The sequence below is a fragment of the Heloderma suspectum genome, chromosome Z (genome assembly GCF_057233095.1).
Source record: "Heloderma suspectum isolate Gila_16-S chromosome Z, 16-S_ref, whole genome shotgun sequence".
In the NCBI taxonomy this organism is placed as follows: domain Eukaryota; kingdom Metazoa; phylum Chordata; class Lepidosauria; order Squamata; family Helodermatidae; genus Heloderma; species Heloderma suspectum.
This window is the reverse complement of record NC_139476.1, coordinates 791,448-817,320: the sequence shown is the minus strand read 5'-3', so window position 1 is coordinate 817,320 and position 25,873 is coordinate 791,448. Positions and strand designations below refer to the sequence as shown.

General features: G+C 49.3%; 1 protein-coding gene across 1 annotated transcript in view; it reads right to left on the bottom strand.

The window, feature by feature from the left end:
- LOC146333445 (guanine nucleotide-binding protein G(I)/G(S)/G(O) subunit gamma-7) overlaps positions 1-18,512 on the bottom strand; it is a 128,383-nt gene extending 109,871 nt beyond the window's left edge. The window contains exon 1 of the mRNA XM_084826126.1: positions 18,131-18,512. The gene's annotated coding sequence lies outside the window, so the exon portion shown is untranslated. The remainder of the gene's footprint in view (positions 1-18,130) is intronic.
- Positions 18,513-25,873: the final 7,361 nt, after the last annotated feature.

Sequence of the window (25,873 nt, the reverse complement as noted above, 5' to 3'; positions counted from 1 at the left end):
TTGCCCCGAAGGAGAGATAGGCTTCATTTTTGATCCACCCACCTGGTAGGCCCAATGGTGTGGGAAGCAACTCCCAGATCAGAGCATCCAGATGTCACCAAGCGCAACACGGAGGTGGACCACTGTGGCCACGGTAGACAGGCATTGCGACAGATGAGTAAGGAACAAACTGGATCACAGGCAGGCCCAAAGGGGTAGGAAGCCTTACTACATCAGTGGTGCAGCTCCGGAATTTTTGCCCCTGGACTTAATGGTCTTAAGGGGGCAGAGGAGCATTTAGATGGCCATGATATTCCTTCAGTTGTGAAGCACAAAACAAGCATTTCTCTCCCTCCATGCTTCAAAACTGCTTCTATAGTCCTGATCTATTACAGCAACACCAAAACTGTTTGCCAACCCTGGTTTAAAAAAGAAAAAAAGAAATACTCCTGAGCATGTGCAGTTTTGCATTTTAACCTCACTTAATCATAGTGCTATCATGGCTTCAGGGAAACAATGGAGCTTGCTTCTGTGGCCCTCACCACTGGCCTCTCTCCAGGTGGACATTTGGGGGACCCCTTGGCTGCAAGGCCTCGGATCTTGACCCCAAGCTTGGCCCTAGCAGCACCACTCATGAGAACTCCTGGGGGGGGGGGCAGCATTCATCCGCGGCAGCAAACACAACAGAGGCTCTCAGGGCGCCTGGAGAACAAACAGGTTTATTCCGGAAGACATGTTCGTGGACCACTCTCCATGTCCAAAGATGCTGAACTGCAATTCTAGAGGGGCAGCCATGAAGACACACAGTTGAGGGGGCTGGAAAGTGAAGAAGAGAGAGGTCGGTGGGGCGGAGGTCCATCTGCCTGCCCATTTTAAGGATTACACTTCATGCATCTGATGCAGGGGACTCTGCCACAGGTTGAGAACATGTATTAATAAGATGCCGCAAGATGCTCTTGTCATTTCGACTTGGGGCAGCACGCTCAGGTCTTTAGCTGTAATGTCAGAACAGGGGCACCTCTATCCCCCTCAAAGCAGTGTAGCAAGTGAAGGGAGGTTGCCCAAACTCCCTGCCGTGTAGACAGCAAGCAAAGAGTTACCTGATAGACTGTGACCGCCCCCTACATCCACCTCAGCCTGAGCCAGGGGACTCTCAGACCTTACAGGCACTCTTAGGGCTTCAGAAATAAGGGGCCAAGCCAGCATCCCGTATTTCAGGCCTGAGGCCTGAAACTTTAGCAAGACCAAGCAGAAAGCTCTGGCATTAGTGCTGAGGTTTTACCTGGAAGAAAGCATGCACAGCTCCACAGGTAGAGATGCCATATTTACGGAGGGGAGTGGGGAAAGATAAAAAGGTGTACAGAAAGCAAAGAACCAGAGAAACCCTTTGGAACAATGCTGCAGGCAAAAAACAACAAAGCAACACCTAACCCTATCACTAAGGAAGGGTCTTCCAACAGGACAGGGCTCAATTCAGAACGCAAAAGCTCGCAGGCCCAAAAGCCAGTTAGCACATGAAGGCGAAACCGAAGACAAAGACCAAACTAAAGACCCTTCTGTGTACGCTAAAACGCTGGCCATTTGTACACAGTATTTTAAATCGGGGGGGGGGGGCATCCGTGACTGAATGAAGATCAGGTTCCTAGAAGGCCTCTCACCTGCAGATTAGGGGCCTGGGCTGGTGCTGTACAGCAGTGCTCTGGCTTCTTCAGCAATTTCTGCCGTGTGGCCCCTGGGCTCCCCTCAGCAGCTGCATTAGAGCTCGGATCGACACGTGGTTTCTCACCGCCCAGAGGCACAACTGTTTCACACTAATTGCCCCAGCAAGCCCTTGCCTGCGTTTGGCGCTGCTTGTGCCCTGTGGTGTTATTTTAAAATAATTTCTTCTCTGAAGTGCCATCCAGAACAGGTGGGCCCCTGCGCACAGCCTGGCAGGGCTCCAGTTCACCTGCTCAGGAATGCGGAGGGTGCCCAGGCACCATGGTGGCAGCTGCCCAAAATAGCTCCTGCTCAGCAGAACTTGCAAAAGGGGGTGGGGCAGAAGAAACAAGGGCTGCTTTCCCACCCCACAGCCCAGCATTGACGCAAACCTGGCGCGCACACAGCCCCCACTTCTGCGAGGCCGGGGGAACGGTGGATTGTGGAGCTGTGGTCCCAACGACTCTGGGGGGTGCCAGGTTGGGTAAGGCTGGTATATAAGCTCTGACTAACCCAGGCAGCTTTCTTAGCGCCTGCCAAGGGAACCTGCCCCCTTGCTTAAGATGCTGCTGCTGCTGCACATTTTCTTACTTGTTGCTGGAGTCGCTGTGAAAGAGGTTTCTGGCTTCCAGGGAGTAGTTGAGCGTGTTGGGGCTCAGCCTCCACCCCTGACTTGCACTCAGTCTTTGGGGCAGGTGCCTCACCGCAGCCCCGCCTCCCGCGGCAGCCATTTCGTTGTGCTGCCCAAGTCAGTTTCTCCCATCTGAGCTCCAAAAAGGCTGTCGACAGCCCTGCCGTAAGATGTGAGGGGACCGGCGTGTGTTTCCGCACAGCCTGCTCACCAGTGCAGAAGACCCACCAGGCAGCCAGCCCAGGTGGCAGCAGGCACCAGACTGGGGTAGGCGGCACAGCCTTCTGGCATGTGGGCACCAAGCGGGCTCGGGACAGACTCACTGCTGCTCTTCCTCTGAATTCAGTCCACGGTCAAGAGAGGGCAAGTCTCCGTACAACACACACGCACACACCCCAGGGGAAAAGGGTCGCCCAGGAAAACGCTGCAAATCCATCGCCTCCTGGAGTGGGCAGCAGCTGCCAGTGCTTTACAGCAATGTTATTTCCGTATTATGCATACAAGCTTGCCCATCACACTCATTCTCCCCCGAAGATTAAAAAAGGTGATTCCGGCTTCATGTGAATGTTGAAATAAATATTCTCCCCTCCTTTCCACAGAAACAGCCGTTGAAGTGGCTTCCAATTCAAGACCAGCAATAACGAATAATCAAGTCCTAGATTTTTCTCATTGTTGATCGTTTAAAACTGCTTGTGTCTGTGCTGTCTGTTTATATGTTTGTATGTAAATGGTTTTTTATACTACGTAGAATGTATTTTTAGTGGTTTTTTAATCTTTGTAAACCGCCCAGAGGGCTTCGGCTATCAGGCGGCATAGAAATGTAATAAATGAAATGAAGTAACGAACCCTTCTAAAAGCAAACACCACAACTCAGCAATACAAATACCAGTTAAAACAGCCTATCCTATCCTGGAACCCTCCAGTTGTTTTGGACTTCAACTCCCAGGAGCCTCAGCCAACATGGCCAATGCTCAGAAATGCTGGGAGTTGTCGTCCAAAACATCTGGAGGGCCCCAGGGTTGAGAAGCCTGAGTTAAAGAAATAGTTAACCATTCCTTCTAATTGCAGATGCGGACGGCGAGTGCCAAGAGAAACAGCCAAAAGAGGGACAGGAGGGAGATGGAAGCATGGTAGGGGGCACGCTGTGGCCTGCTGAAGCACAACAAAAGCCTCTTAGGGGGCAATGCTTCCCCCACCCTTCCCCCAAAACAGCCCAATGAAAAATGAGCATGTTCAGTCGCCATAGAATATGGAGCACCTGCTGGAAAAGAAAAATGGAAAACCTGGGACGCGGGGGGAGGGGGGATGAAATGGAAGGAGGGCAGAATAGAAGACCCTGCAAGAGGGCTTGGCTGGTGGGGCGGAACAGGGGTAGGAAAGTTTTGGGGGCCCTTTGCGCTCAAATTTGATAAACTGTCCTGGGCACCATCACAAAATGGCAGCCCTAGGAGGTGTGGCTCATCACAAAGGACAACTTGTCTGCCCCAAAGACCAAGCACGAGGCAGAGGTGGGGTCTGAGCCCCAACACATTAAACCACTCCTTCAAACTCAGGTTTCAGCATCAACAGAGACCTATTTCACAGCAATCCCAGCTGCTGGTAAAAAAATGTGTTAATTATGTGATGATTATTATTTTAAGTGGGAGGGGCTGGGCACCTCAGTGGACACAAGGAAGGTGTCGGGGGGGCACCGATGCTCGTGTGCACCGCACTGCCAACCCCTCTGTTGGAAGGTCAGGATGCATAGCGAGATTTTGCAGCAGGATGCCCACTTGTATTATTCAGTGTTAAACATCTGGGTGGATGAAAGAAGCAGGGGGCCCTGCAGACATGGCACCCCTTCCCAGGTTTGCAGCGCTCCAAGACCTGGCCTGGAAATACTACAAAGCCACGCCTGCACCTTCACAACCGGCGCAAGAGGGGCAAAGCGTCTCCTGGATCAGACTGTGATTCAAGCCGTAGGACGCTATTCGCCTAACACAAACGTCTCGGTGGGTTGCCGCCACGGGGGAGGGGGCAGGGTGGTTTCCGAAATTACAGGAGAAGGGATCCTGCAAGCGCTCTCCTGGAAACACACTCTGAATTTCCCCTGGCAAGCGAGCGGGAAGACACACAGCGTCGAGAGGAGCCGGGCGCTGGAAGGCAGCCCTCTTCCTCTCCGCCAGAACAGCTTTTTCCAACAGAGATGTGTTTAGTCTAGAGAAATACCCCCAGAGGACCCTCCATTCAATGGGTGAGACTCTCTCCAAATGCAACAGAGGAGAGCTAATGATGGTGATACTCCTTAACTTTAAAAAGAAAACCCCAACAAGTATCGGATGAAGAGGGGAGGAGAGATGGTCTCTTATCAAACCAGCTCCTGTTACCATACTGAACCATTTAATGCTGGCTGAGGCATGCTGGGAGTTGTAGTCCAACACATATGGAAGTACCCAGTTGGGGAAGACTGAATTAAATGGTCAAGTGGTTTCATTTACCCTGCTACCCTCTCAGGCTGTAGATATGAACAACTATTGACTGTTGGAGGCCGTACGAAAAAAGACAGTTGGACGCTCAGTGTGTGCAGGGTACAGGCTTAGCAGGTTTTATATTGTCTCAGGAACCTGCAGGGCCTGTTTGATGAGGGGGGAGAACAAGCAGCATAGAAAAAGGCATCTCAACCCACTTCCAGCCCTCTTCAAACCCAGCGACATTTTCCAGCTCCTACATGGCTGAAAGGCACCCAGAATTCCCTAAAAGTCTAACCTCTCTCTGCTCTGGCTTTTTTTACTTTTAATGTGGAAAAAGAGTGCCAGTGTGGTATAGCGGTTACAGCGTTGAACTGGAGAGACTCGGGTTCGTCCCACAAAATAATAATAAAATTAAAAATAGCAGATTTCAGTAAGGTTGGCAGATGTGTATTTGGAAAAGATATCACACCCTCCTTTTAATAAAATACCCACTCATCTACCATCTACCAAACCAGGATGTTTCTGAAAGAGGAGGCAGCATAGGAGGCATCAGCCATCAAACAGATAAGGCGGGGGGGGGGGCAGTGGGGAAGCTTCCTGGGTCAAACACGCGAGTTCTGCATCATATAAAGAGGCTTTCTGCTAACTTTAAATCAAGTTTAGTTCTTAATGCACGAGAACAAGAGGTTTAAGCAGCTGTGGAAGGGGAAATGCCCATCCCATTTGAAAGGGAAGAGTCAAGCATGAAGAGTGGGACGAGCAGAGATGGAAAAATGCCTGCTAGGCTTCAGCCTCCCAAAGGCGACCGACTTATTCTATGGGTGAGAAGCCACTTAAAAAGCAAGAAGAAGAAAGAAAGCAGAAGAAATGGCTTTTGTTCCCCATAATGGAAAAGGGGACTAGGGCACCCCACAGCGTGGCTGGCTCTCTGGCGTTCTCAGAAAGACCAGTGCAAGTTGGAGAACAACGAAGAATTTACTTCCACTCTCATGAGCTCTGTGATCAGGAAGGGACGAGAAAGGAAGAAAGTCTGTATTTTCAGTAAAAACAAAAGAAAGCCAAAAAACCAAGAATTCAGTTGCTTCCAAAGATTACACAGAAATGCACAAACCCATCTCTGATTATTTGGTCCTCCTTCTACCTCAGTTTGAGAGAGCCCTAAATGGTAAGGCTGAGACAAATTTTTTGCAAGCGAGTGAACATTTCTGGTGCGCCAAAGGAAGTCCCAGGAGTCTGGAAGCATTCTCCAAAATCTCCCTCCCATAAACTCACCATTTTTTATTTTATCTTTTTGTACTGTTTCACCCCTGTTCACCACCCACCCACCCATTCATTTACAGAGGCTTTGGAATGTTTTTTAATTTTTTTTTTTATAAGGGTGGTTCTTAGTGGCTATATGATCCAAATAATCAGGGATCACACAGCCACGTGTGTGGAGAAATTTGTTCAGTTCACAGTTTAATGTGAACTTACACTAATTTCACACTTCAAACCACTATACAAACCGAAACTCAGTTAACTTTTGAAACACTTCTCTGAATTTTGTAATTGGGTTCTCCAATCAAAGAATGCATAAAAATGTGTGAATTATGGGAAATAACATTCAAATATGCATTAGACTAGGAAAACTGGTTGCCAGAATATTTATGTTAGGCAAAACACATACAAAAATCCATGTATTAGGAGAAATGTGCACAGAAAGACTTATGAATTTTCATGTGAAACACTTTTGTTTTTTTAAATCTCAAAGTTCAGGATGAACTGAGCTGAAGACTGGAGATGAACTGAAGAAAATGAGAAACAGAGAGAATCTGAAATGGAAAGATTCAACCATCCCTACATATACTATGAAGCCACTTAGAATGAGGCTGTTCCATCACTCTGAATAGGTGAATGTACACAGGCTGAAAGGTTTAGATACAGAAGGAGATGCTGTATACATTTATATATAAATTTATACAGCATCTCCCCAATCTACTCCTGAGCTTTTGACTCAGCGCTACTCAGTTGTTCACGGCTGTGCAACAAACTGTTAATGGTTAAAGACTACTTGTTTCTTCTGGCAAGCAGACTTGAAGGCACAAGGCACAAAACACAGGGAGTTCCCCCCCCCCCAAAACTCTGGCTTGCCCTATAATGCTGGTCCAAAGAACATATGTTCAATGGGAAGGCAAATGCATTACTCCATCTTCTGTTTGGTGGCTCAACACTCCAGGCCTTGCTTCGTTTCAAACAGAGGGAGGCAAGGAAGAGGATTTTCCCCAGCTAACAAGGAAACCACCTTGCACACTGATCTCCAGTCAGATAATTCGTTCGCACACAACAGGTAGATTGTGTTATCACTGCTCCCATACAACCATAAGAGGAAGAAGAACCCCTTTAAATTCAGAGCTCATTTTCGGCAGAACTATAGACAAACAAGTCCCACAGGCTGGGGAAACTTTTATCCAGTAATCACTTCCTCAAGAGCATTTTCAGGTTATTTAACGCCAGCCTGCTGGGCCCACCTCCAAGGAGACCGTAACCGCCAGTCCTTGAATTCCTGAAGTCAGAGCGATTAGGGAAAGGAGACTTTCCGCAGCCTTCCAAGAACATATTTATAGGCTGATGTCATGATTCTAATCTGCTCCATTGATAATGAAAACAAGCAAGATGGCTCGCTGAAGAAGAGGGAGAAAGAGAGGCAAAGTCATGCAGGGTGGAGCAGCCCCTCCAGAAACAACCCCCACCCCCCAACAGAACAACCGGAAGCAGGTTTACTTGGAAGCAAGACCCACGGAGCTCCATGAGAGGTGGCTCCCTAGCAAGAGTGCTGAGGAACGAGCCCCAGATCTTGCGCTGTTCCAAACCATCCTTCTCAGCTGACCAAAAGACCGGTCAGACTTTAATTCAGGGTCAACCAAGTTGTACATTGGCATTAATGGTTGCGGGAATGAAGCGGCAGGGGTCGGATTTACCCCCGATTGTGATCTGCCCCAGGTTCCTTCTGCACACAAAGCAAAACCTTGTGGGCCAGGCCCCCAAACCCCAGGTCAGGGCATCCTCCGTGGTGGCGTCGTGGCTTTGGAATGAACACCCCCAGGAAATCATCTCACGATGAGCCCTCAGGCGCAGAGCGAAAACGTCTGCAGTTCTCTTGGCTTTGGAAAGTGGTCTTGATCCCTTAACGTGGCCCTTCCATTTTTATTACTATAACCAACTTGTTTTTTGTTTTGTTTTTAAAGAAATGTAGACCACTCGGAGGGGTTTTAGCAGGTGTCCGAATTCCCACATAGGATGACCACACTGCAAAGACAAATGGTCTTAAGTGGAGACATGGGGTGGTATCATTTAACTACGTGGACACTTGGAAAACACACATTTATTTTATTATTTATTACTGCATTGATATCCTGCTTTTTTTCCTCTTGCAAGGAGCCCAAGGCGGCTTACATTCTCCTCCTCTCCCTTTTATCCTCACAACAACCCTGTGAGGGAGGTTAGGGCTGAGACTCAGTGACTGGCCCAAAGTCACCTCGTGAGCTTCATGGCCAAGTGGGGACTAGAACCTGGATCTCCAGAGTCCCATCCAACACTCTAACTGCCACACTGCTCTGGGTCTCAGCTTACAATAGGGGCATAAAAGATCTCAAGAAATCCATTGATTTTTTTGCCTTTGTGGTGCTTTTCTCTTCTATTTCATCTCAGCCAATGTAAACTGTTGGGGTAAACAAAAAAAAAAGTCCAAGGGGTTTTTCCAAACAAAAATGGATTGGGGGAAACTACTTAAGTGCCTCTTTTCTGACACCACGCAAGTAGATTTCCTCTGCTGACTTCCTCTGCTGTGCGCTTGGCCACTCAGAATGCAGAATCTTGCAAGTTCTCATTTCTGGCTTCGGAGGGGACACTTTTTGATTTGTAACACAGCTGAGGTTAAAGGCTGGGTAAATTCATATTCTGAACTGTTTGTGAGATCACTAGTTTAGACCTATTCTTTGGTGCCGTAAACCAAGGACTCTAAAGAGGTGGGCACGACATTATCTTGGCGTTGTATTTATTTATTTGTTATGTTAACCTGCCTTCCTTCCTCCAAGAAACCCACGGCAGCTCACACGGGCCTCTTCCTCTCCACTTCATCCTTATAACAACCCCATGAGGTAGGTTAGCCTGAGAGTCAGGGACCAGCCCAAAGCCACCGAGGGAGTTTCATGGCCGAGTGGGGACTTGAACCCGGATCTCTCAAGTCCCAGTCCAATGCTGGAGAGCCACATGTCCCCGCCACTGGTTTAAGCAATCCATTTTAAATGCCTGTGCACTGCATAAAATAAATTAAAAGCAAGAGCAGGGACTGTGCTCATAAAAATCCTTCCCTTCCCAAATAGCAAACCCATTGATCAGAAAGTCCACTGTCACCCCCACACACACACCTCTTCTTCAGTGGCCCTTTTCTGCCTTCACATGTTAGGTGGAAAGGATTCATTTGCTGAAATTATTATCTACTACTATTTTCATTGGGTCAGATCCAGAATAAGTCAGCCACACTTTAGACCCATTGAAAAGCAAAGGCTCAAGTTAGTCAGGACTAACATTAAGTCCCAATTATTTCAATGGATCTGAAGTAGCCTTCCCCAACCTGGTGCCACTCAGGACCACAACTCCCATCATTCCCAGCCATGCTGGCTGGGAATGATGGGAGTTGTAGTCCAACACGTCTGAAGGGCGCCAGGTTGAGGAAGGCTAAACTAAACCATTATGAGCATGGTCTAGATCCATTGTTTTATCTATTATTTTGTGTGTGTGAGGGGGGATTTGTTGGATGGTCTGTTCTTTTGCAATCCTTGCTGTCACTAGCTGCATTAAGGCTTTGGTAATAGGGTAGAATAGAAACCCCAACATAAATGTATATCATTTAATCTCATGAGTCCCATCTGCCCTATGCAGGGCTGTAACACAGCTCCAGAAATGGCCACTTCTATTTCATCCTGTGATCTGCCCAGGTAACCCCAAAGCAAACAAAAGAGGCTGCCCTTGGGTGGGCCACGCACAGAGGTAGACACAGCTCCTGCCCTTTTAAATGGCCTGGGGCTGAGGGATAGGAAGGATTACACAAATAAATAAGACTGGCCCTGCCCGTCAACTGACGTCTTCCTCTGACGTCTTCCTTTAACGTTCTCCTAGCTATGTTTACCTGGCTGTCTTTCAACGTTTGCCTTTTAGGCTGCAATCCTATACTTGCTACCTGGGAGTAAGTCCCATTGACAGCCACAGTACCTACTCCTAAGCAGAGGAACACACTGTTATCTGTTTAATTTTGTTGGTTATTTTGCATTGTTTTATTGGTTTTATAAGTCGCCTCAAGGGCTCCGATGACAGAGTGGAAGGGCCCAAAATCTCTTAAACTATGAAAGCAATGGCTGGATAGAAGAGAGACACATAGCTACTCATGAGGAAAAAGGAGAAGCTGCCCTGGCTGAAATTCCCCATTCTGCACAACTATTAAAGAAGCACAGGCCCGGCTGGGACCCCTTTGGCATCAGATACCCTAAATCCGTCAGTTTGCAAACGGGGCAGAAGAGCCCACCAAGTCAGCTGCAAAGGTCAGCCCAGTCCCAAGCACACGGATTCGGCTCACCAGACCACATGAACCTGTGCTGTGCCCACCACTGGGAGTACAAGCCCCCACCCACCCCTGGCCTCCACACAGCATCTCTTCTCCAATTCAAGCTTAGCTCTCCATCCCAAAAACCAAGCCACAGTGAAACAGCTTTGAGATACAGCGTTAAATGAGAATCTCACTGGATAGCCCTGTACGAGTCCCTTTCTCACTACCTAAATTACCTCACAGGGTTGTTGTGAATGCATAGAAAGGATGGACTACTCTGTATAAAACATGGGCCAACTCTTTGCTGTTCTGTCCCTTTGCAGGCCTCTAGCAGATTTCCTCCCCGATGATGCTTCTGCGCCCCTCACCGCAACAGTGCTAACTTCCAAGATCCTCCACCTTTTGTCTTTTATCCCCTCAACAACTCTGCAGATAGATAACAGTGATTCTTCTCTTGGCCTGCAAGATCTACTTCCAGCAAGTGAACTTGGTCCTATCTATGGAACCATATTTACATCCTTCCAGGTGCCAAAAAACGTGTTATTTCTCGCACCCGGAGAACAAGTCTCACGTTTCAAAACCTAAAAAAAGATCCGCTTCCTAGCTGATTTCACGGTACCATCCCTTCCCTTTCTTGTATCAAAGGGACAATCTTTCCAAAAATGTTTTGAAGCCAAAGTGCCAAACACATCCTTGAAGGAGAAACAACGGATGTTGCAAAAGAATATACTATATTTAGATTAACTTCCCAAGCAGACGGTGAAACTGGTACCATTTGGAACTCACAGAATCAGCAGAGGACGGAGAAAGAGCCACAGAGAGCATGAGAAAAATAGTGTAAACACACATATCTATAATTAGATATTTATCCACTCTTGTAGCACTATTCATACTGGCCCACAATTATATGTAGCTATAGATTTCCACCCTTTCATGGATCACTGCCTTGCTGTGGCGAAGGGGCTTGCGTAACACAGTGAAGCCATAAGCTATGCCGTGCAGGGCCACCCAAGACAGAGAGGTCATGGCGGAGAGTTCTGACAAAATGTGGTCCACTGGAGAAGGAAATGGCAACCCACTCCAGTATTCCTGCCAAGAAAACCCCACGGAACGTATCACAAGGCTACAAGAGATGACACTGGAAGATGAGCCCCTCAGGTCGGAAGGTGTCCAATATACTACTGGGGGGGAGCAGAGGGAATTTCCAAGTAGCGCCAGAAAGAGTGAAGCGGCTCTTCCAAAGCCGAAAGGACACTCAGCTGTGGATGTGTCTGGTGGTGAAAAGAAAATCCGATGCTGTAAAGAACAATATTGTTTAGGAACCTGGAATGTCAGATCAATGAATCAAGGTAAGCTGGAGGTGGTCAAACATGAGATGGCAAGATTGAGCATCGACATCTTGGGAATCAGCGAACTAAAATGGACAAGCATGGGCGAATTTAATTCAGGTGACCATTATATCTACTGCTGTGGGCAAGAATCCCTTAGAAGAAATGGAGTGGCACTCATAGTCAACAAAAGGGTGGGAAAAGCAGTACTGGGGTACAATCTCAAAAACGATAGAATGATCTCAGTACGAATCCAAGGCAAACCATTCCACATCACAGTAATTCAAGTCTATGCCCCAACCACTGAGGCCGAAGAAGCTAAGGTTGATCGGTTCTATGAAGACCTACAACACCTTCTAGAACTAACACCAAAAAAAGATGTCCTCTTCATCATAGGGGATTGGAATGCTAAAGTAGGAAGTCAAGAAATCACCGGGATAACAGGCAAGCATGGCCTTGGTGTACAAAATGAAGCAGGACAAAGGCTAATAAGAGTTTTGCCAAGAGAACACGCTGATCATAGCAAACACGCTTTTCCAACAGCACAAGAGACGACGCTACACATGGACATCACCAAATGGTCAATATCAAAATCAAATAGATTACGTACTTTGTAGCCAAAGATGGAGAAGCTCTATACAGCCAGTAAAAACAAGACCTGGAGCTGACTGTGGCTCAGATCATGAGCTTCTTGTTGCAAAATTTCGGCTGAAATTGAAGAACGTAGGAAAAACCACTAAACCATTCAGGTATGACCTAAATCATATCCCTTATGAATATACAGTGGAGGTGAGGAATAGATTTCAGGGATTCGACCTGATAGACAGAGTGCCTGAGGAACTATGGACGGAGGTCCGTAACATTGTTCAGGAGGCAGCAACTCAATCCATCCCAAAGAAAAAGAAATGCAAGAAAGCAAAGTGGCTGCCTGATGAGGCTTTACAAGTAGCTGAGGAAAGAAGGGAAGCGAAAAGCACGGGAGAAAGGGGAAGATATATCCAACTGCATGCAGAGTTCCAAAGAATAGCAAGGAGAGACAAGAGGGCCTTCTTAAATGAACAATGCAAAATCGAGGAAAACAACAGAATGGGAAAGACTAGAGAGCTTTTCAAGAAAATCGGAGATCTCAAGGGAACGTTTTGTGCAAAGACAGGCATGATAAAGGACAAAGAAGGCAGGGACCTAACAGAAGCAGATGAGATTCAGAAGAGGCGGAAAGAATACACAGAAGAACTATACAGGAAAGATCTTAATGTCCCCGATGGCCATGATAGTGCGGTCACTGAACTTGAGCCGGACATCCTCGAGAGTGAAGTCAAGTGGGCCTTAGGAAGCATTACTAACAACAAAGCTAGCGGAGATGACAGTATTCCAGCTGAGCTATTGAAAGTCCTAAAAGATGATGCTGTTAAAGTGCTGCACTCAATATGCCAACACATTTGGAACACTCAGCAGTGGCCACAAGACTGGAAAAGGTCAGTTTACATTCCAGTTCCAAAGAAGGGCAATGCCAAAGAGTGTTCAAACTACCGTACAATTGCGCTCATTTCACAAGCCAGCAAGGTGATGCTCAAAATCCTACAAGCTAGGCTTCAGCAGTATGCGAACCGAGAACTACCGGAAGTACAAGCTGGGTTTCGAAGAGGCAGAGAAACTAGAGATCAAATCGCCAACATGCACTGGATCTTGGAGAAAGCAAGAGAATTCCAGAAAAATGTCTATTTCTGCTTCACTGACTACGCTAAAGCCTTTGATTGTGTGGATCACAACAAACTGTGGCAAATTATGAAAGAGATGGGAGTACCAGACCACCTTACCTGTCTCCTGAGAAGCCTGTACGAGGGTCAAGAAGCAACTGTAAGAACCAGATATGGAACAACCGAGTGGTTCAAAATTGGGAAAGGAGTACGACAAGGCTGTATACTGTTGCCCTGCTTATTTAACTTATATGCAGAGTACATCATGAGAAACGCCAGGTTGGATGAATCACAGGTCGGAATTAAGATTGCCGGGAGAATTATCAACAACCTCAGATACACAGACGATACCACCCTAATGGCAGAAAGCGAAGAGGATCTCAAGAGCCTCTTGTTGAGGGTGAAAGTGGAGAGTGCAAAAGCTGGTTTGAAACTCAACATTAAAAAAACTAAGATCATGGCATCTGGCCCCATCACTTCCTGGCATATAGAAGGGGAAGAAATGGAAGCAGTGACAGATTTTACTTTCTTGGGCTCCAAGATCACCGCAGACGGTGACTGTAGTCATGAAATTAAAAGACGCTTGCTCCTTGGGAGGAAACCTATGGCACACCTATACAGCATAGTAAGAAGCAGAGACATCACCTTGCCCACAAAGGTCCGTCTAATCAAAGCTACGGTTTTCCCAGTAGTAACGTATGGCTGTGAGAGCTGGACTATAAGGAAGGCTGAGTGCCGAAGAATTGATGCTTTTTCAACTGCGGTGCTGGAGAAGACTCTTACGAGTCCCCTGGACTGCAAGGAGGTCAAATCAGTCCATCCTAAAGGAAATCAACCCTGACTGCTCATTGGAAGGACAGATACTGAAGCTGAAGCTCCAATATTTTGGCCACCTAATGCGAAGAGAAAACTCTCTGGAAAAGACCCTGATGCTGGGAAAGACTGAAGGCAAAAGGAGAAGGGGACGGCAGAGGATGAGATGGCTAGATAGCATCACCGATGCAATGAATATGGACTTGAGCACGCTCCGGGAGACAGCGCAGGACAGGAAGGCCTGGCGTGCTGTGGTCCACGGGGTCACGAAGAGTTGGACACGACTTAACGACTGAACAAACAGATTTCCAACAAGTTGCTTAACGCAAATCTGCGGACATGCAAAGGATTAGGCAATTTACAATCCTAATATACTAAACATGAAATGCTTTATGAAAACATTTCATGTTATTATTTTTTCCTCTGCTGAAATGCTCCTTTGTTGATATAGCTGTGAACACACAGATACCTCAATAGATCTTCTGTTTCTCTGAAAAAATATGCTTAAAATGGAAGCAATTGTAAATATGTTTTTCTAAAAAACACATCAGAAACACATGTGCTGCTCATATGAGAACTCTGGATATTAAACCACCTCTTCATGGAATTACTAACCTCTGAGTTTAAGATCATTTTAATCCCATTGCTATGATGCAGGGGCACGTTTCAAGCATCACCTGAAGTAGATCGTCCAAAGGAAGCAGACCCACCTGGCTTCAAACAAATCATCAACCTCCACTCTTCCCACCCCTGAACAGGACAACTTCTTCCCCATACCATTTACAATTCCAGTTGTCCCTCTGTTTCCATTCTCGTAAAGCAGTTTCCCCCAGCCTGGTGCCCCCCAGATGTGTTAGAATACAAATCGAAGCATCCCCCAGCCAGCTGGCTGGGGGATGCTGGGATTTGTAGTCCAACACATCTGGGGGGCATCAGGTTGGGGAAAACTGTCATAGGTTTTATTCTGGTGTATTTTTATATTGTAGTTTTAAGCTTTCATATTTTATATTGTTTTATGTTGTACTTTGTGAACCACCCAAAAGTACACAAGTACTTTGTACTTTTAATTTTTGTGAACCACCCAGAGAGCTTCAGCTATTGGGCGGTATAGAAATGAAATGAATAAATACATAAATAAATAAAGGATGCCCCATGTCCACCGTCCACAGCAAAGGTAAGTCCAAATTACTCTTTTTGTTTTTAAAGGTCAGATATCACGAGATCACTATGGTGTGATTACTACTGCCTGGACGTGGGTCAGAGAGCCTGGATCTTTGCCCACAGATGAGCGTTGTACATGTGGCTATATACAGACACGTTATCTACAGTGGGGGTGTATGGAAAACCATGTCCAGAAACGTCCATGTCAAGAAATGTCAACCATGTCCAGAAAGCCACCTTCAGCTGGAATCGTCGCAAAATGAAGTCAGAATCAGAGTCACACAACATGGAGGACCCACGAAAAGAGATATGAGTATCAAACCATCGACTGACACCAGGCCTCCTTTTCTTGCATTTATTTAAGGCAAGACTCTTTTCTCTTAGCTTTTCAGCTAAGAGAAAGGGGGGCTATAAATAATCTACATGAATTTTTTAAAAGAAAACGAACAAAAGATCATAGAAGTTGTACTTTCCACCTTAGACAAACCAAACACCCGCACAAGCTAAGAGATACCCACTGCTGGTTTGGGGTGACCAAACTCAAATTTCTCAAGTTTCCCCATGAAGGTCCAAGTCCAGAGCTACCAATAATGGGGGGCAGGGGGGGAGAACCTGACGCCCATTTTACTCCTGCCACTTTTCTCCATCCACATGGTTCCTATATACGAAGGCAAAGCCCGTGTCTGACTTCTCTGCTCTCCACCAAGTTCACCCAGAACAGCTCCACCCCACCCCTACCCCAAATACCAATCTCTACAGCTCTGCTTGGATTACATGGCTATCAATTAAATCACTACCACAATACTCCGGATAATGCCTGAGACTCTAAGATTTGGAGTGGGGACGTAAGCTCCCTGCTCCAGATTTTCAGCCATTTCATTCTGATGTACTTCGATACCCCCTCGGTCCAGTCCCTGCACACACAACACACACACTGCTTCCATATCTCATCTATAGTCTGCAATGATTAGTTACACAGCATTCTGAAAATAAATGCCATTTTGACAGGTCCCTCATCCCTCCAGGGACTTTAAAACCATCCTAAGCAGAGTTAAAATCACCTGAAGCACAAATTAAAATAAGGACTTGTTCTGCATCTGATTCATGGATTCCAAGCAAAGTGTGGGTCCAAGAATTCCTTTTACATTTCAGGGCTGTTGAAAGAGTCTGGCATAGAATGCTTCTTTCTGCATTCAATTAGACTTCACCATCCCTCTTTGCTGTTCTTTTGTAAACCGCCCAGAGAACTTTGGCTATTGGGCGGTAGAGAAATGCAATAAATAATCATATTAATGTAATAATAATAATAATTACACTACATCTACAACTTTCTGGCATCTCCAGCCCCACTGCAAATGACAACACCACATGTATCGTTACCCCTCCAAGATTTTTAAAAAATTACCCTGGGAGGTGGAGGAGAGAACCTGGGTAGATTAAGCTGCTCAGCACCTGTCACGCCTGGCACTCAAACCCCTTCTCTGGCATACATCAAGCCCATTCCCAGACCCCCAGATTTTCCCCAAATAAGGCTACTCCCCCAACCCACCCCAGAGACCAAGACTGTAACGGAGGAAGCACAGTCTAAAAACCCCCAGACGGAGAGTTCCCACCTTCCTTAGGTCCCTCAGCCCTTCCTACGTACTCACTGCCACCCCACAAGCTCGGTTTCATCCCCTTACCCTGTTCCGCTGGCACTCATCCTCCCACTCACACCTCCCGAGAATGCCACTGAGCGCAGTCCTCACTCCGCATGGCACAATGCTGCAAGCTGGTTGGTCCTCAGTACAAGCCCTGCCAAGCCCCAAACTCGCTCGCCCCTCATGGCCCTTCCCCTTGCAAGATGGGGACACGACGGCTGACCCGCCTCGCAGGGCTGCAGAAAAGGATGGCAGCGGAGGAGAGATGTGCCACATAGAAGCCAAGGAGGAGGGCAAGGGTGGCAACAACCCCACACACGGTACTGATGTTGCCCTTGGCTCTTACGGGCAGGAGGGAAGTCATAGAATCATAGAATAAGGGGCCTATAAGACGATCGGGTCCAACACCCTGCCCAGTGCAGGAACCCAAGTCCAGCTGGATCAGGGCCCAGAGGGTCCTTGGAGCCCAGCATCCAGTCTCCAACAGCGACAAGCCCGATGCAAAGCCCAGGCTGCCTTCCCCTGCTCTATGCCTCCACTGTCTGGTCTGCAGAGATGGGACCTCTGTGTCTGGAGGCAGCCCGTTTCCCCCACAGCCACCAACACGGCCCACCCTCCTCCTTCAAATCGGCCCGCGCCCCTCACACACATCGCTCCCCAAAGTCTAGCCGGCCAAGCCAAAGCAGCCAAGCCCCCTTCTCGTGGCAGAGAGTTCCGGGGACAAGTCCTGTGCAGGTGACATGGAGGAGCCCACACGTGCAGAGCCCCAGCAAGCCCTTCCCTGACCCCCCTGGCCCTTAAGCCCCCCCTTGCAGCAAGATGCAAGGCTCCTCCCCTCCCGCCATCCCCTCCCCCATGCAAGGCTCCTCCCCTCCCGCCATCCCCTCCCCCATGCAAGGCTCCTCCCCTTCTGCCATCCCCTCCCCCATGCAAGGCTCCTCCCTCCCGCCATCCCCTCCCCTACTATGAACATGGGAGCCGCGCCCCCGTCACCCCCTCCCCAGCCAATCAGAAGCCCCTCCCCCTCCGCAGCCCCTCCCCTCACAGGTGTCCCATGTGACCGCCCCTCCCCCCCGCCGCATCGCCCGCGTCGAGCAGCCACGTGAAGCTGCGGGGGGGCAGCCCCCCTCCCTGCTCACGTGGCCCTCTTACCCCGAGCGCTTCTCCGCCGCCGCCGCCGCCGCCGCGCGACCCGACCCGCCGCCAAGCCCCGAACCAGGCAGGGCAGCCCCTCCGCCAGGGGGGTGACGGGCAGCCCCGCGCAGCCAATCCGCGCGGCGCGAGGGCGGGCCCCGGGCGCAGCCGCTCCGCTCGGTTGTCGCCGCCGGGGGCGGCCAATCGGGGCGCGCGAGGGAGGGAGGGGGCGGGGCCGCGCGGCGCGGCGCGGCGCGCAAATGCCGGGCAGGCGCTGGACTGCGCAGGAGGCGCGTTCGCGTCACGCGTGAGCTCCTGGGCGGCGCGGGGACTGAGGGGGGACAGGCGGGGAGGGAGCGGCGGCTGGGCAGGCGATGGCGTCGTCCGCCCCCGCGGCTGTTGTTCAGGCGCCCCTGGCGCGACGCGCGGACGCGGCCGCTGGGGGGCGCGGGGCGGGGCGGGGCGGGGCGGGGCGCGCGTGCCCGCCCGCAGACGGCTTCGCTGGCGGCGTTCGTATATATATAAATACGCCCCCCCGCACACACGCATGTCTGGAGAGGCGGGTCACGAAAGCGCCCCCCGCAGTTTCGGCAGCGGCGGCGCGGGCGCGCGCTGCCCCCCAGGCGGCGAACTCAGCGCAGCGCGGGGGCGGGGCCGGGGCGGGGCCGGGGCGGGGCCCGCGCGAGCCCCGGGCCCGCCCGCCCGGGAGCCCCCCGCCGCGGCAGCCGCTGCAGCTCGGCGCGCGGGCGCGGGAACGGGCGGGCCTGGCGCCGCCCGCCGCTGGGCTGGCGGGGCTGGCGCAGAGCCGGGCGCGGCTGGGCGCGGCTGGTCCCCGGCCCGGCCCGGCCCGGCCCCGGAGCCGCGTCCCGCCCGAGTGAGGCCTTGAGCTGTGGGCTGCCCAGGCCCGGCCCAGCGCGTGGACCCGCTGCCCATCCATACATCTGCCTGTCTGCGCACACGCTAAATACACGTGTGTGTGTGTGTGTGTGTATACATATACATACACATACACATACATAAAGTTTTCTGGGCGCTGTACAAAGGTCTGCTCACAGTGCGGCCCCAGCCGGCAGGTTTCCCATCCGACAGACGAGATACAAGAAGGCAAAAAGAGATGGAGAACAAGCAGATTCAGCCGCTAATTAGTCCTAACTGTAACCTGTGCACTTGATCGGCAAATGGCCGAATCATGTATCAATATGCTGTTGTCAGATAGATAGATATAGATACTCAGGGCTGCAATCCAGCCCTATCTAAACTATTTCCATGCTCCCTTCTGAGGTATCAAGGTCTCCTCAGGGCAACCTGGGAGCTCGAATTTCAAAACAAAACAATGCGAAAAGCGATAAACGAAAAGAGCGGCATAAAACATTTTAAAGAACAGCAACAGCGAAAACACCGGTTCATGAAATGAAGACGGCCTCCGTTCGTTTGGGAGCAGATCACAGCACCCGGATCTCTAAGTCTCGTTTGAAAACAGGGAGGGGGCAACGTGCGCACATCCCACTGACGGTTATTCCAGGCGGATGGAGCCACCACAGAAAAGCCCCTGTCTCTTGTGCCCACCAGCCTAGTCTTACCACTGGGCACCTGAGCAAGGTCTCCGTGGCCAACCTTCGGGTCCGTGCAACCGTAGTAGGATCATGACCATAAACAAAATAATCCAATATCATTCAGTTCACTCCCTTCACTTCCTGTTTTGCATAGAAGTGTACGGCTGCCCTTCAAAATGGGGAGGCTGTAATCCTATACCCATTTACCTGGAAGTAAGCACTGTTGAGAGCCTCGTGTGGCGCAGAGTGGTAGGCGGCTGTATAGCAACCAAAGCTCTCCCCACGACCTGAGTTCGATCCCAGCGGAAGCCGGGTCCCGGGTAGCCGGCTCAGGTTGACTCAGCCTTCCATCCTTCCGAGGTCGGTAAAATGAGGACCCTGCTTGCTGGGGGAAAGGTAGTCACGACTGGGGAAGGCCATGGCAAACCACCCCACTATAGTCTGCCACGAAAACGCCAGTGCAAGCAGCGTCCCTCTAGGAGTCAGCAATGACCCGGTGCTCGCACAGGAGGAACCTTTCCTTTAGGGGCCACGGTGGCTTAGTGGTTAAGACGCTGAACTGCAGACCGGAAGGTCGGCAGGACAGCAGTTCGAGACCCGAGTGCCGCGTGATGGAGTGAGCTCCCAACTTCAGTCCCAGCTTCTGCCAACCTAGCAGTTTGAACGCAAGAAATTGCAAGTAGATACATAGGCACCGCCTCGGCAGGAAAGGTAGCAGCGCTCCGTGCGCCTCGGTGTTCAGTCATGCCGGCCACATGGCCACGGAAGCGTCTTCGGACAGCGCTGGCTCTTCGGCTTAGAAACGGGGATGAGCACCGCACCCTAGAGTCGGGCACGACTGGTTGGGGACACCTTTACCTTTTTTTTTTTTAAGCACTGTTGAGCTCAGTGGGACCTACTTTTGAGTAGATGCATTTAAGATGGCACTGTTAACTTTTTTGTATACTTATATTGTTGATTTTGTATATTTGTCAAGAACTTATTAAAACATTAGCGCAAAGTCCAACTTATTAAGACATTAGCATATATAATATTTATTTTAAATATTTCTTGGCGGCCTTTCAGGGCAGAAGCTCTCCCAACACGGCGCGTGCGCACACGCACACTGTTTTAATAAAGTTTGGGGAAGGGGTTGTGTCAGAAAATGTGAAAAGCAGATGGAAAGGTTTGCTCCTTTCATCACAACAACGAAAGGAAATATTGTTAGCTTCATGAAAATAACAGCTTCATTAGCTTTGATTTGGATATGACGTACACTAAGGTATCTTGCTTATCTTATCTTGTTAGCCAACAGTAATACCCCAATCAAGTGAAGGGGGAAGCAGACCTTGGATTGGGAAGGGGCTGTCACTCCCTGGTAAAGCCCCTGTTTTGCATACAGAAGATCCCAAGTTTGATCCCTGGCAGCGTCTCCATGCAGGGCTGGAAAACCTCCTGCCTGAGTCAGTGTTGACAATACTGAGCTAGGCAGGCCAAGAGTGTGTCTCAGTAGAAAACAGTTTCTGATGTGCCACTGACTTGGTTCGCATGTAACGGTAACCCAGAGTATGGGTTGAGTAAAGGTTGTTGTTGAATTGTGGGTTGTCGTTACATATGAACCCTACACTATGGTTTAACTATAGGTTGTTAACCATGAACAACCCAAGAGTTTGCAACCCAGCAAGCCATGGCTTCTCTTCCTGGGTTGTTTGTGGTTAACAACCCATAGTTAAACCATAGTGCAGGGTTCACACGTAACAACAGCCCACGATTCAACAAGAACCCATGATTCAACAGCAACCCATACTCTGGGTTGTCGTTACATGCAAACCAGGCCATAGATGTCCACTACCCCACACACTCCATTGCTTTCCATCCTCTTTCTGGGGTTTTATACACAACCATAGCTGGATCAGGGACAAAAGCATAGAAGAATGCAAGACAGAGAAATAGTGGAGAAATGTGGGTAGATAGATGGAATTACTGATAGAAATGGTGGCTTATATCAAGGATGGGAAACATGTCGCCCTCCGTGTATGGTTGTACTACAATTCCCATCACCTTCACTTTGCTGCTTAGGGCTGATGGGAATTGCAGTCTACCAACATCTGAGGGTCACACATTCCGCACCTGTGGCTGACATGATCACACCAGCAAGACTGCGCAATGCAGAACACTGCAAACAGAACAAAGTTCATGCAGTCACGGAGTGACCAAATACAGCTGTGGCGATAACTAATTATCTACAGGGAAAGGAAGGAAGATGAGAGACAGATTCCTTTTATAAGACAATGGCTAGCTTTTTCTGTTTTCTACAAATGAGAATGTGCTCTGCGATATTAAGACAGATATGTCTTTTGTTTCTGATAAGAGAAGTATGTTCAAAGAAAATGGATCTCTTATCATTTTGGGGCACAGAGAACATTTCAAACAGAAAGCAAAAGGGCATTTTGGCAGGAGCAGCTTCATGAGATGGAGAACTGTGCATCTCTCCCTGCTGCACAAGCAACTGTTAAAGGCACAGGAGCACCCTCCATTTCGGCCTCTGGCCACCCAAATGCAAACCGAGGAGGGCTTTCCGCTGCTCTTAGCTCAACTTGAGCATCTGTGAATCATTTCAGGTGTTTTATTGCACTTGGCACAACACTTGCGATGTTTCATTGCCAGCTTCTTTCCCCGTAGTAAAGGAGTGAACTTACTTGCGCTCTAATAGAACTTCCTCCTTCTGGAGTTTGGTGGCCAGGTGAAAGCAAGGAAAAGTTTGTTCCAGGATTATTAAAGCTGGGGGCTTTTAGTGCAGGGACCTCTCTGCCGTTTTCCTTGTTCTGTTAACAAGCTTTGTGTTTAAAACTTGACTCCTGGCCCCATATCATGGAAGGCTTAGGTGATGCACCAGAACAGACACAAGAAACTCCTGATTCCAACCAGATACAGCTAAACCCAGGCCACCTAGCGAGTAGACCACACGATGACGTTATCCACACAGCCTCTCGTGGCTCGGCACCTGCAAAAAGGAGTTACCTTGGCACCATGTGCCGTTCCGGGAGAAATCCATGCTTTTTCTGCCTTCTTTAATTTGGCTGTTATGTCTATATTTGGTGGCCCCTTATGCACAAAATCATAACATTGTTTTTCCCACATGGACCTATTGGTGGATTTGTATGGGGTTGCCATTTTTTAATTTTGCCATTTTGGAGTTCCACTGGCCTTGCAAGGGTCTGATGTAAGAATCAACAGCGGTGTGCTGGAGGCAGGACGCACAGGGACACAGTCCCCTCAGACTTGGCCGCAATTCTCACAGTAGCCAGGGGGAAATGAATTTCCTCAGCAACAATATATTGCTCCGGTTGTGAAGCAAATATTTTGGGACAGCTAGGTCTCGAATGGCCAGTTCAGACCCTGTGGCTTTACGAAAGACCTGTTTCTAGCGATGACCCAAACGGCTAGAACTGGTTTGTTGACATGGGCTAACACGCTGCCTGAATTTCTGGACTCTCCTTCCATGGGGACGTGGCTATGGGGGCTGTCGTGAGGAGCGCCTGTGCAATACCTTTTCTTCAAGGTCTCTAAAGGGAATCACAGCAAAGGCCTTGTACAGGGACAATTAACATATATCATTTTAATTTCTTAGTTAAAAACAATAATAATGCACATGTAATAATTTTACATGCACAACAATTCACTTATCACTAAAACAATAAAACAGAGCACAGCCCTCCCAAAATTCGGCCTTTCAGCTTGAGGCCACAACAAAAACTGGAGCCAGTATGGTGTGGAGAGTGTTGGACCGGGAGTCAGGAGATCTGGGTTCAAGTCCCCACTCGGCGACAGAAGCTTGCTGGGTGACTTTGGGCCAGTCACAGACTCTCAGCCCAACCCACCTCACAGGGTCGTTGTGATGAGGGTAAAATGGAGAGGAGGAGGATTATGTATGCTGCCTTAGGTTCCTTGGGGGAAAAACAGGATATAAATGCAATAAAATCAATCAATCAATCTTCTCCCTGAAGCTTGATTTTTTGGCTGGCTGAAGAAAGAAAACAGTCTCTACCCAGTTCGCTCCAGCTCCACAGCAATCTTCTCAAAGTGGACCAGGATCCAGCAACACAGGAACAACTTTGTAAACAGCCCTGTCAAGGGTTCAGGGTCTTACAGAGAGGAGAAAGAAAGCTTCTTCCACACTGCATTTTGGTAACTGCGTAAAACGGTGGCACCTCCCTATCTCACTCCTTCACTGATCATGTGGAGGAATATTCTCACTCAGAATTCTTAAAGAAAAATAGACCAGTGGGTTACTTACACCTGCACTTCCAAACTGAGCGCTACACCACTGAAAATCAGAGATGGGTGACTCTGCCCATTTTACCTTTGCGTTGAAATGAGTTCTTCCCTGCTCCCACCTTACAAATCAGGAAACTCGGGTCAGTTTCTCAAACCAATGCAGGGAGCACTGAAAACAGTCCACCCTCACTGCTGCTCCCACCAGCTCACTCCTTAAACACCCTTTCTTTCCCCTCCCACAGATCCATTCCTTTCCTTTTACCAGTAACAGGCCCCAACACAGGAGAACTGCAAGCTGAGCTTCCCCTGGGTATCGAGAGCAGAGATGGAGGACGCTCCCCTTGCTGACTTTCTGGAAGGAAGGCTGCCGTTCAAGGAACAGGAGCAGAGCCAGGAAAAAAAGGGACCACGGGGAGCCCATAATCCCCCGTGTAAATAAACAAGACCCCTGGATCTTATTTATTTTATTTGCATCCCTCCTTTCTACCAAAAATAACACTCAAGGCGGCTTACAATCACTGATAAAAACAACAGTAAGCAACTACATTAAAACACAATTAAAAACACAACCACCACAACAAAGTAAAAACAGCATCCAGATCAAACAAAGGCCCGCTTCAATAAAGCGGTCTTTGCCTGCTGGCAGAAGGACTGCAGAGAGGGAGTGAACCTAGCCTCCCTTGGCAGGGAGTTCCACAGATAGGGAGGGGCCACCGAGAAAGCCCTCTTCTGCGTTGCCACCAAACGTGCCTCTGAAGGTGGCCTCTGAAGAAGGGCCTCTCCCGAAGATCTTAAGGTCCAGGCAGGCTCATATGGGAGAAGGGGGTCTTTCAGGTAGCCTTGTCCCAAGCCATATTGGGCTTTCTAGGTCATAACCAGCACTTTGAATTCTGCCAGGAAACAGACTAACAGACAGCAAACAGCCTGTACAAAAGGGGAGGCCTGAACTGTAGCTTAGCTGCCTGCCACGTTCTTTGTTTGCTGGAGCAGCGATGAGGCACACCCCGTGCCGCCATGGACCCATCACATACAGGAGCAGTCTACCTCAGAATGCAATATGCTGCAGGACAGATGTCAAGGGACAGCTGTTTTTCTGCCCTGGTTGTGGGCTTCCTCGAAACATCCACCTGGACTAGGACGCAGGGGTCTGATCAAGGGGAGGGGGTTACAGCTCACTGGTAGGTAGAGCGGCTGGTTTGCACACAGAAGGTTCCTGGTTCGATCCCCAGCATCATCTCCAGGTAGGGCTGGGAGCAAATCTTGCCTGAAACCCTGGAGAGCCGTTACTGCCAGTGTCTGTAATACTGGGCTAGACGGACCAAGGGTCTTACTCTGTTTAAGGCAGCTTCCTTGAAAACCAGTCCTTGAATTCTGAACCATGAGGACTAGAATCTTACTTTATTGTTTGATCTGGTTATCAGACAGCTTGGACGATACCAAGCCAGAAGATACTGACTTGGTTAGGCAGCTTTCTATGCCCCTAACAACCCGGCAAGGTGGGTCAGTGTCAGGGAGAAAGCTGAGGGACAAGCACAGGATCAAGGAGAAGCCAAGTGTCAGAAAGGTGAGAAGTGCAGCTGGGGGTTCACAGAGCGCAGGATCTGTGTGGTTCCAGCAGTGGGCGGAGCGGAACTGAAAGCTCGTGAGGTCTTCAGAGCCCCGCCCAGACCCCACTTCAGACCGGTAACCCAGTCCAAACTTCCCACTCCTGAGGAATCCAGCCTCACTGGGGCCCTCAAGCATGCACTTTGCCCTGGTGTGACCTCTTTGGGGGCTCAAGGGGGCGCCTACAGGGCGCTGGAGTCGGGGGTTCTCATGGGGTCATCGGCCTCACGGTCATCGCCAGAGGAGGAGACATCCTGTCCCAGGGCCTAAGTCAGCCATGACCATTAGGCACGATGCCTGCCTTCAAATACTCAAGGGTGAGTGGACACCATGACCTTTAATTTAT